At 31.7% G+C, this 12,590-nt stretch overlaps 1 non-coding gene across 1 annotated transcript; it reads right to left on the bottom strand.

Moving 5' to 3' along the window:
- Positions 1 to 426: 426 nt before the first annotated feature.
- On the bottom strand, positions 427 to 498 carry TRNAC-GCA (transfer RNA cysteine (anticodon GCA)). Its single transcript has one exon. It is a non-coding gene; the product is annotated as a tRNA-Cys (tRNA).
- Positions 499 to 12,590: the final 12,092 nt, after the last annotated feature.

Raw genomic sequence — 12,590 nt, 5'->3', positions numbered from 1 at the left:
TCTAATTCTTCCATTCTTCATATCCAGCAATCTTTTAGGATAGAGAGAGAGAGAGAGAGAGAGAGAGAGAGAGAGAGAGAGAGAGAGAGAGAGAGAGAGAGAGATAACTGAATTAATAAATATATTACCTCATATTTCTGATGCAAATGTTATTCAACGAAGGATGAAAATTTAATTTCAAAATATTAGCAAAGGAATCCCTTAGTAAATTGATAGGAATCTGAAAAGCATAAAAACGGGACAAGGAACTAAATGATTATGAAATATTCTACCTTCTCTTCAAATGTTTGTATTTTGGTCGAATTTTATCTTTTAACTCATTTCTCAAAAAAAAATTTATTCCATTAACTTTTCTTGATTCATTAAAAAAAAGACTGATTAGTTATCGCCACTCCCCAAGGGAGCTACAAACAAAGCATTGTCGTAAGGGGGCGCCCGGGATTGAACCGGGGACCTCTCGATCTGCAGTCGAATGCTCTACCACTGAGCTACACCCCCTGTGACGCAGGGGTTAATAAATATTAAATCAATTTTTCAAGACTTAGAAATGTAGGTAATCTACATTTGTTTTCCCAGTTAAAATTTATATTTCTTAATAGAGATTCATCTTGAAACAGTGAGCCATGTAAATTCAATCACTATTGCTACTGGTGTTTGCATGAACTGCCAAATCATTAGGTAAAATCATTCTTTTAACTGTATGTCTCTGATATTAATCTCTTTTTATGTATACTACCATGCATATGTATTTTTTTGCAAATCTGTATATGCTTTACTTTTACTTGTATATGGATATTTATAGACACGTATTGGGATGTAAAATATGTGCAAATATGTTAATATCTATGAGTACCATGTTACGTGGTATACCTTAGCAATGCATGTTTGCCAACAGTTATACTAGCATAGGTGGATGAGCAACTTGATGGAGTAATAAAAGCTTTGGGTGTGGAGGAATTCCCCCCCCCCCCTTAATCTCAACGAAGTCACTGGCAGCAGGGTGACGGATCGGGTTTAAGGTAATGGGCAAACTCTCTCTTCAGCTTTTACTCCTGATGCTTGGCGGTTGATCTTATCAGAATTAGGATGGACTGACAAGGGTCACTTTTCTTAGTTAGATATGCATTACGCATCACAAGGAATTAGCTATCCTTTGACGTATATTGAAAAAAACGCTCCTCTGTGGATTTAGTCAGTCACGGAAAGAGAATATGACAGAATGGTCCCCAGTCCCGGGTGTAGCGGCCTGCCAAGAATCTCCTAGTTTAAAAATACTAAAGAAAGATTGAAAATCGGTAATTTGAATGTTAGAACCATGAATCTTGTTGGGAAGTTACAGCAAGAGGAGAGTGAATTTATGAAATATAGTTTGTATAACTTAGTCCTAAGTAAAACATGTTGGAATTGGATTGGTGAGGAAACCTTAGACCAAGGCAGGATACATATCTACTCATGAAGATCAGATGGAGTTGGAAGAGAAGGGGGAAAGAATGATGGACACCAATAACAGAAAAGCCATTAACCGAGTAGAGCTGTAAATAGTAGATTTTTACTAGCAAAGTTTAGATCAAAGCAGTGCAATATGATTATTATAATTTATTATGCTCCAACAAATGATTCTCCTGAAGAAAGGAAAGATGAATACAATGAAGAACTCCAGAGTATTATATATGAGATACCTAAGAGAGATATAAAAATTGTGATTGTAGATTTCAATGATGAAGTTGGAAGAAATAATCAAGGGATAGAGAATCTGATTGGGTGTCGATGGTCTTGGCGAAGTTTTAAACAATCTTGTCATTGGAGGTACTCTTTTTCAACGCAAGAACATCCACAAGTATACATGGACCTCACCATGTAGTAATTACAAAAAATCAGATAGATCACATTGCCATTAGTAACGAGAGAAGGAGGACTCTGAGAAATGTAAAAAGCTACAGAGGTAGCTTATCTCCTCATTGCCACACTTAAATTAAAACTGAAAGCATTCAACAGAATGATAGATAGAATACCTAGGTTTGATACAACTAAGCTTTTATAAGAAGAACACAGAGAAACTTTTGAAATTGCATGTAGGAATCGATTTGCAGTATTAAAGACTTTAAGATACCAAGAACAAACAATTAATGAAGAATGGGGTGATATTAAGAACATATATCAATCAGCTGGTAGTGAAGTCCTTGGACACACAATTACAAGGAGGAAGCCATGGATATCAAATGATACCTGGGATACCATAAAAAGGAGAAAAGATAGAAATATATTGTTGAAAGTTTTCGAGAAAATAATGAAAATTACCAAGGTAGAACATGCTAAGTATTTCAATATTGATAATGAGGTCATAAGAAAAGACAGGAATATTTAAACAGTAAAGCAGATGAGGCTGACAAAGCTATGAATTCAGGAAGATGCTAGGGTGTAAGAATTGCTCATAGAATTATTAATGAAATCTCAACTGAGGTGGAGAAGAAGTGTATGCTCATCAAAAGAGAGAGAGCTCTGTTATAGCAACAGACAATGATGAAAGACAACGTTGGATGGAACCCTTTAGTGATTTTATAAATCGGAGACATGAATTAAATAATTTGATTGATATACCCAAATCTGATGAAGACCTTGATGTGCCCATGAAGGAATTCAGTGTTTCAAGTTGAAGCTATGCTAAAGAAAAACTAAATAAGTGGAACGCCCTTTGGATATGATGGAATATTTACAGAGAAAATTCTGGCTGAAAGTGAAGTGTCTTCCAGAGTACTTACAAGAATATTTTGTTGAATTTGGCATGTAGAGGTAAAACCTGATGAATGTGACTTAGGAGTGTTGGTGAAAATAGCAAAAAAGTAGACCTGACTGATTATAATAATTACAGAGGCATAACACTTACATCAGTTATTATGAAAATATATTATATGCTTATTCTAAAGAGTCTGGAGAGTAAGATTGATGAAAAGCTGAGAAAAGAACAAGCAGGATTTAGAATAGGTACAAGTTGCACCGACCAAATTTTCCTTTTGAGGCATGTAGTACAGCAATGCGTAGCATATAGAAATACCTTTCTGATTGTATCTGTGGAAAATGAAAAAGCCATTGATAGTGTGCACCAGCGAATGTTGTGGAGAATAAAGCATTATCATAGAATTCATCTCAAATATGTAAATTAGAATAAGTCTGTTCATGAGCATAGCAAATGCAAAGTTAATGTTAATGGAGACTTATCAAAAGAAGTTCCAGTGAACAGCAGAGTACTCCAAGGGAATGTGTTTTCACCTATGTTGTTTATCCTCCTCATGAATTTTGTGATATGTAGAACAGTCAGAGATGGCGTAAAAGGATTGCACTGGATTGGTGATAGGAATTTAGTAGTACTAGAGTATGCTGAGATGCTGTCCTTGTTAGCAGAACCCCACAGGTGGTACAATGCTTTCCTACTAGAATACATGAAATATCACACGAGGTTAGGCTGAAGATAAATAGAAGAAAGGCAGAGATGATAACTATGCAATGGAAGATGAAATATCATTGGAAAGAGAAATGAATAATGAGGTAGAATTATTCAAGTATTTGGTAGCTATGATCTCCAATATAGGGTCCTTAGAATTAGAGTATAGTGAAAGATTGAAAAAAAGGAAATCAGACAATGGCCAACTTAAATAAATCATAGAAATCAAATTGCTTAAACTTACATATAATAATCAGACTTTGTATCATTTTAGTGAGATCAGTGTTACTTCATGGACATGAGTCATGTTATGGCAATGAAAAAAAACTCCAGTAGTTTTAGTATATTCGAGAACAAGGCACCCAGAAGTATATTGGAAGTTAAATGACAGGACAAGACTGGAAAAGGAACTATAAGAGAGATTACTCGAGTACCATATGTGGATGAGATCCTGACGAGAGTAGATGGAGATGGTTTGGGCATGACCTTCGACTCCACGAAGAATGGATATGAAGAATGGAAGAATTAGAGACGTCAGTTTGATTGTCTGCTGAAGCATAAGCATACATATATGGGGGACTGACCTGAATAAAACGTTAATTCATGTTGGATATTTATGGAGTACATCTCTCCCCATATCAAGTAACAGAGTCCTTTCAATACACGTCATCAAACTTTCGGTCCGCCATCTTGGAGGACATACAAAGACGTGTTCAGTGAATAGCTATGTTTGAACTGTTGAATATTTAGCCATCTCATCACATTCACATTCACACAATGCCCAGTTTTTGCGCTATTGCTGGCTGTGGGAATCGAGGACAAAGAGATGACAAGAGTTTCTACCGCATACCGGCAGTTATTCAGAATCAGGACAAAGATACAGAGGAATTATCCAAGCGCAGATTTTTAAACATCTAAGGGGCATCTCAGATTTTCAAAACAAAAATTAAAAGCGCCCATATTGGCTATATTAACAAAGGCTACTTAACTAGGTCTCTATTTCGTCATGGTCCACATGCCTATATATAATTAAGTGCATATTTATATTTATTTTAATTTGTGCATTAAATTGTGCAGACATACAGGCCTATGTGATGAATAAACATTGATTATAAATAATAATAATATCTGAAAGCTGGTTTAACCCGAAGGGGTCTTCAGCTTATATATGAAACATTGAAAAAATAATTAAACTAGCGCATTTAATTGCATGGAGGGAAAACGATCATCCAAGAGCATTACAATAGAGTTTGTCCATCATATGATTATATGTATATAAGAAATTATAGCATTTGTAACCAAACACAAACACAATGGTTAGGCATGAACTGATAAAGATTTGACATTATAATGCAAAACTTTTACATACATTTTGACAATCAAAAATTATAATACACAAGGTTAGGCTAAATGGTGAATATTAGCTTTATAATTATAAACACACTCTTCATTGGCCCAGTGTTTATCTAATTTTGGAATTGAAAGCATTAAAGGGAAAAACAACAAATTCTGGAAGCAGATTATTCAATGGAAATGTATGCCCACTCATGTTCTGGGTTGGCCGACAGTACCAAGTAGTTCACCATATCAATGTATGAAATACTGGGAAAATCCTCAATATTTTGACTGAATGAATTCTGCATCTGGTATGGATCTAGGCCATCAATTAGATCGAGTTTCTGCTTGTAAAAACGCTTATCATCACCCGACAATTGTTTGACAAAGTCGCTCTCATTGTCCATATTCGCTGTAGCAGCTTCCATGTTTTCGCTTTGTATGTCCTCCAGCATGGCCGCCGGCGATTCCCAGTTACGTCATTGAAAGGACTCTATAAGAAACATCTTAATGCCGGCTACTACTACTACTACTACTAGTACTACTACTACTACTACTACTACTACTACTGCTGCTGCTGCTACTACTACTACTACTACTACTACTACTACTAATAATAATAATAATAATAATAATAATAATAATAATTACAAAAATAATGATAAAAATAATAATGACATTATTAATGATATGGTATGTTATCAGATCCATTTAGCTTATCTTGCTTTGTCGAAAAATATCAAAGAAGCTTAAAATATATTCATCACATGAAACAAGGTTATCAAAAAGCAAACTATATCACATTATTTTTCCGTACCATATAATGAAAAATAAAGTTTGAAACACCTTAGAAGGGGGCTTCTTTAATAGGTTACAAATATATTTAGAATTTATGTGTTGAAAAAAATATATTTGTAAAATTGCCATGCTATCAAAAATGCAAAATCCTGTGTGAATTTTGTATATGGAATGCTCAATATTAAAAATGTTAGCCTAATATTTAAAAGTAAAAGGGGAAAAAAATGCAATAAACAGAGCCGAAAATTTTCAAGAAAATGAGGGTATAGAATATAATATGCAAAACTGAACGCAATATGAAGAAAGCATACCAAAAGGGTCACAAGACAAATCGTCGGAAAAGGAATTTACGTCAGAGAACTGTACCGAACGGGTTTCACACACGCTCATAAACTGTAACAGTAAATTCCTTTCCTTTTTATTGTATATCTCTCTCTACCCCTCACTGTTAACATGACCTGTTTATGCCTGTCTTTTCTTGAATAATTTTGTTTGAACTTTTCTGACATTCTTGTCAGGAACCTGTTGTATATTAATCCGTAATTTGTTGAAATAAAGTTAGTTGCATTCACATCGCCTGTCAGTTAAAATCTAACGTATCTCTCACAAAACACACAAAATTTGGACTGAAACCTACCAATTCCTCACTCAGGACATATGAGGAATTAGCAAGAAAGACGACAGCTAATAATGGAAGAAATACAAGCCTCACTACAAATCTTCTAAGATTTCTCCAAGATTTTTGCAAAACCCGAAAGGAGTAACTTCAACATCAAAACATACTTTGCCAGCAGCTAAGAATAGTAGAATATATATATATATATATATATATATATATATATATATATATATATATATATATATATATATAAACACAGTATATATATATATATATATATATATATATATATATATATATATATATATATATATACATATATATATATATATATATATATATATATATATATATATATATATATATATATATATATATATATATATATATATATTTATATGTGTGTGTGTATACAGTATATATATATATATATATATATATATATATATATATATATATATATATATATATATATATATATATATATAGATATAGATATATATATATATATATATATATATATATATATATATATAAATATATTTATATATATATATATAAACATATATATATATGTATATATAAGCATATATATATATATATATATATATATATATATATATATATATATATATATATATATATATATATATATATATATATATATATATATATATATATATATATGTATATATATATATATATATATATATATATATATATATACATATATATATAATAAGATGGTCACCAAACATATTATATATATGTCTATATATATATATATATATATATATATATATATATATATATATATATATATATATATGTACATATATATATATATATATATATATATATATATATATATATATATATATATATATATATATATATATATATATATGTTGAGACTGGCACACTATACAACCTCTCGTATTCCGAACACACCTGTTTGCTTTTATAATAAATCTGTTACCCCTGTTAAAAATATTAATAATCAAACTCTTAGACAATTATACAACGCCCGGATTGCAATTTATAAAATACTGAATATCCAAAGGTCTCTTAATTACACTCTAAACCAAAGTGGGTAATCATTATTACGAATATTCAAACAACTCAAAGTTCGGTTCATAACAGGATAAGAGTGAATGGGAATTAAACATAGCTGATTGAAATAATACACTCTTTTACAAAAATAAATATATTTCATATGAATTCCAAAACTTTGAAAACAATTTACATAAAACAAACAAATCATTCGAAATATTAAGTCTCATCATAACTTAGATTAAGACAAAAATGTTACGATTATAAAATTATATGATCACTTGATTTAAAAATTAAATTTGAATACAACCTTGGACTAAGACAAAAGGAATAATAAGATGAAAATTATATAATTGCTAGTTTCAATAAAAATTAGGACTGAATACAAATATTTAAGTCTAATATTTAATGAAAATAGATAACCAGACCACGATACAAAATCTTTTTTTGTTGTTACAGTGGTATTTACAAAAATTTTGCATAATGCCAACACTCACCACAATACCATGGATTCAAAATCACCTGACAAATTTATAACGTTTCAATTCAATACACACTATATGCAGGGGCACAAAATGTCTTTGGAGAGGACACACTATAGGTAGTGAAAACTTTTAAATCAATACTCTGAGCTGAAGGAGAGGGGAGATGCTGATGACTTAAGACTGGAATTATTTATCTACCTATTCAACCCAAGGTTGCCTTTATATGAAACTTAGCTACTTCCAGAAGATTACAGGAGAGCGAGTTATGGAAGTGTTTGGGCTGGGCTAAGGCATCAGAGTTACCAAGTATTTCTCCCGCGAACACGTATCCACACAACACGAGACAAAATCTCTCAGTCAACTAGCTCCGCCCACCCATTGTCCTCGAAATAAAAAAAAGATAAGATATACCACTAGGTTTTTCGAGAATTTTCTAAATCACATGGCATATTGCCTATTCCCTCACAAACATGATGCAATACCTCTTAAAAATATAAAAGAACATTACATAATCCCTTCTTCTTGTCTTGTATGGTCACATAACGCTCTCAAACAGGTTACGTGAGACTTTGTAATAAAAATACGTGAAATAAAAAGTTCATTCTTAAAAATAACGTAAGTTTACAAATACCAACTTGAACAAAGAATACAATGAAATTAACAACAAAAGTCTTACCTAATTTACTTAAAAATCTTAAATCTATACAAGAGGAACTCATCTTAAGCGCTGGCTAACCTCTTTAACGCGTAAATGATATAATTAATCGTGAATAAACTATTGTGTTCACTCTACACTAGACCACCTTTGTCAGAACATATATATATATATATATATATATATATATATATATATATATATATATATATATATATATATATATATATATATATATATATATATATATATATATATGTGTGTGTGTGTGTGTGTGTTTGTATATATATATATATATATATATATATATATATATATATATATATATATATATATATATATATATATATCCTAATTAAAAAGCCACTGTATCTGGACTAGATTCAACTGGGTAAAGAATTAAAATACCGCAATTCAATTTGCTTGATATATTTGAAAACAAGTAAATTTGAAATAGAAAAAAAAGACCCTGACAATATTATTCAGTGAGCATGATATGTAACAAAATCTACTATGAAAATGTTTGGGTATAATACACATATGCAAAACACTGCTTCTGAATCCTTTTTATGAATAATAATAGCAATAAAGAACAATACTGTATATGAGATATTAAATGACTGCCAACAAATGACAAACAGTGATCGCTACAAGTTACAAGCCGCCAAGAAGACAACATTCCCAACTACAGCTGCAATGGAGTAAATTAACAGCAAAAACCAACATATGCCGTCATGGATCTAAATGCCACACAACAATATTAACTTTTAGTTCCAACAATATTTCTGATATATTTGAGTGGAACGTGGCTGGTGACCTTTATAGCAGTGACCATTTACCTTTATCAGTAAGCATGTTGTGATGTACATTCATTATGTTGATATAGGGCCAATTCTTTATTGTGACCTAATATGTTAATATTAAGATTAGGATATGTCGTTTTTTCCTAATTTTATCCACGAAAAATTATGACTAAACCATACTTTATATTACCATTATTCGTTATCAATACTTAATTTTATAAATTATACCCTACCATGGTTAGCAATGTATCTGTCCTCATTCTACTATCACCCATCTTTCTTATCAGATGAAAAAAAATCAAGGGGAATTAAGACCTGGTGCTTGGAGGAACTTTTGAAATTACCTAATTTGTCATTCGAATAGTCACATACTGGTTTCCAGTTACTCTAGCGGTAATCTTTAACCCTATTCCCTTGAAACTATACGAAACACAATTGTACACTGGTGCCAAGACTATAATTTCATGAGAGCAGTCAAATCATACATAACTAAACATTTTCGGTGATTCAGTTTTAACCCTGGATAGGTACGCTCCTTGGACACCCCTTCAAGGGTATACTCGGACGCGAACGACCCCGACGCCAAAAAAAATTCTTGAAAAATCAGTTTTTGCAGTAACCTCCTTTTTTCTTTTGCCAAAAAAAAATTCAATGAATGCTTAAAACAACTGTAAAGATAGATACTACTCATCTGCAGAAAAACTATTTATTATAAATATTTAAAAAAATTAAGTAGAAACAAAAAAAGACCTGACATAAAAATTCATAAAAAAAAAGTTTATACATATATACACAAATCCTTTTAGGAATTGATTCTTGAATGTTTAGGACACATCTTGATGTATTTTGGATGAAGTCAGACCCATGGAGGTGAAGATCTGAAATGAGAAAAAAAGGGTAACTTTTTTTGGCCAAAAAAATTTGTCCAAATTTCATGAATTTTTTTGGGTACCCAAATGAAATAGGAAGTGGCTAATTTTTTTAGGGTATAAACATATGTTATCCTAAAATAGAAATATGTAAAAAAATCTTCATTGTTTTGTAAATTACATTTATATCAGGGGCCATATCTAAAGGTAATTTTTTGAGTACTTAGAAATTTCGTAAAAAAATACATATATTTAATATACAATATGATATTTATGGAGGTAAAAATATACCAAAATATCACAAATTCTATAGGGAACAAGAATATATATAGATAGGGCAACTTACGCTTCGGATATGTCCACAAAATGGCCGCCAACCACACTGACTCAGACTCCCTAATCTGCCACTTGAAATGTAGGAAGGGTATGTCAATTTCAAGGTGTTATTTACTAATCTAATTATTATTGGATATGCATAAAAATTGTATGGTGGGTTGCTGGATAATTGTCGATTATTTTACGACTATAAAATTAAAATTCTGACCCAAAAAAATTTTTTTGAAGGGAAATAAAATCGAAAAAAAAAATGTAAAACAATATAATATTTTAGCTAAAAAAATTTGATGATATTCAATCAAAAAAGAAGTAAACAAAATTTTCCGACAAATAAACATCTAGAGGAATCATTACTCTGTGATAGTTCCTTAGTACGTAGTAATTTTGAAAGAATTGGGAAAAAACGAAAAAATGGCAATCACCGGAAAATCGAACACATACCTATATATACGCCATATCTGGCTAAAAAAAAGATAGGCATGGGTAGCCAGATCATCTAGAAACACTTTCCAACACTATAAAAATATAAGTTTTGCGACACTACTTGCCAATTCCTTACGGTAACATGACTAAGCAAAAAATATGCAAAACAAATTAAAAGGGGCACTCGTGGAAAAATGGCCATTCTAATATACGGCATTTCAGAAAAAAAAAATTTCAGCCACGTGCTAGGCAAACCATCAAGGTACATTTTCCGACAAATAAACATATAAATGAATCATTACTCTGTGATAGTTCCTTAATACGTAGTAATTTTGAAAGAAATGGGAAAAAACGAAAAAATGGCCATCACAGGAAAATCGAACACATACTTATATATACGCCATATCTGGCTAAAAAAAAAATAGGCATGGGTAGCCAGATCATCTAGAAACACTTTCCAACACTATAAAAATATAAGTTTTGCGACACTACTTGCCAATTCCTTACGGTAACATGACTAAGCAAAAAAATGCAAAACAAATAAAAAGAAGCACTCGCGGAAAAATGCCCAACATTCTAATATACGGCATCTCGGATAAAAAAAAAGACATGCACGTGTTAGCCCAACCATCAAGGCACACTTTCTAACACATAAACATGAAAAAAAAAATCAATAATATACGGCAATTCCTTACTACGTAGTAAATTTTTACAAATATTGAAAAAAAAACAGAAATTGGCAACCGCAGTTAAATACCCAATATACCAATAACTACGTCGTATCTGACAAAAACAAAATCACGCATGGGTAGCCAGATCATCTAGATACACTTTCCAACACTAAAAAAGCAAAAGTTTTACGACACTATTTGGCAATATCTTACGGAAAAATGACTTGGCAAAAAAATGAAAAAAAATGAAAAAGGGGCACTCGCGGTAAAATGCCCGACATTCTAATATACGGCATCTCAGATAAAAAAAAAGACATGCACGTGTTAGCCCAACCATCAAGGCACACTTTCTAACACATAAACATGAAAAAAAAATCAATAATATACGGCAATTCCTTACTACGTAGTAATTTTTACAAATATTGAAAAAAAAACAGAAATTGGTAACCGCAGTTAAATACCCAATATACCAATAACTACGTCGTATCTGACAAAAACAAAGTCACGCATGGGTAGCCAGATCATCTAGACACACTTTCCAACACTAAACAAGCAAAAGTTTTACGACACTATTTGGCAATATCTTACGGAAAAATGACTTGGCAAAAAAATGAAAAAAAATGAAAAAGGGGCAATCGCGGTAAAATGGTCCTTGTGGTAATGAACGACATTTTAACTAAAAAAAAAATCATGCACATGGTAGCCAAACAATCCACCAAGAATTTCCACAACTGATAACCTATACAAGTTGCACCATTCTACGACAATTTCATAATACGTAATAACTTTGATAATTATGCAAACTACCTTAGAAGGGTAAACTCGGACGCGAACGACCCCGACGCGTCTCAGAAATCGGGGAAGGAGTACAGCTACAGCAATGCACATCTGGACACTACTAGAGCGTGTAGGGGAGACACCTCCTGCAGGTCGATCACCCACAAATTCAGTCACGGGGGTGAGTCACGTGAGAAAAACCTGTTTTTTTTTGACGCTCGGGGTCGCAAACGACCCACCGTACCTATCCAGGGTTAAATTAGTTATTTTGCCCCACACAACTATAGTTTGTCTACACCCTTGAGAATTATAATGTGTTATTTGATT

The sequence above is a fragment of the Palaemon carinicauda genome, chromosome 17 (genome assembly GCF_036898095.1).
Source record: "Palaemon carinicauda isolate YSFRI2023 chromosome 17, ASM3689809v2, whole genome shotgun sequence".
NCBI lineage: Eukaryota > Metazoa > Arthropoda > Malacostraca > Decapoda > Palaemonidae > Palaemon > Palaemon carinicauda.
This window is presented reverse-complemented; position numbering and strand designations above follow the sequence as displayed.